This window comes from Penaeus monodon, chromosome 34 (genome assembly GCF_015228065.2).
Source record: "Penaeus monodon isolate SGIC_2016 chromosome 34, NSTDA_Pmon_1, whole genome shotgun sequence".
NCBI classification, from domain to species: Eukaryota; Metazoa; Arthropoda; class Malacostraca; order Decapoda; family Penaeidae; genus Penaeus; species Penaeus monodon.
The window spans coordinates 7,812,790-7,813,146 of NC_051419.1; the positions used below are offsets into that span (position 1 = coordinate 7,812,790).

The 357-nt window shown below is 42.0% G+C and overlaps 1 protein-coding gene across 1 annotated transcript in view; it reads right to left on the minus strand.

Annotated features, from left to right (window-relative positions):
• The window catches only part of LOC119594559, a gene marked incomplete in the record, with an annotated part of 82,416 nt that overhangs the window by 2,830 nt on the left and 79,229 nt on the right, over positions 1-357 (minus strand).

Sequence of the window (357 nt, forward strand, 5' to 3'; positions counted from 1 at the left end):
TATATCGACACAAAGAGACAGACATAAACGTCTATCTACCCCACAACCAGACTATCCAAACCGTAAACAGATCACCAGTTCCCGAGGAGAGAGATAAACCATGCAAAACGGGACAGACAAGATAAGGGAAATGCCGTAAAAATCAATAACCATTTCCCCGCATCTTGCCTTTATCTAAGATAAGCCGTGGTTTATTAGAGATAAGAGATTAGCGAGAACAAGGCTCCAGGACGCGTGAAATGTATGATGTAGCTTAGATGTGTGAAGAATGGATGTTTGTTATGTGCTATTCGCACGAACCTAACAGTGTCTTAAAGGTGTAGAGCCACGTCACACATAATTTCATTCCCCGTCTAA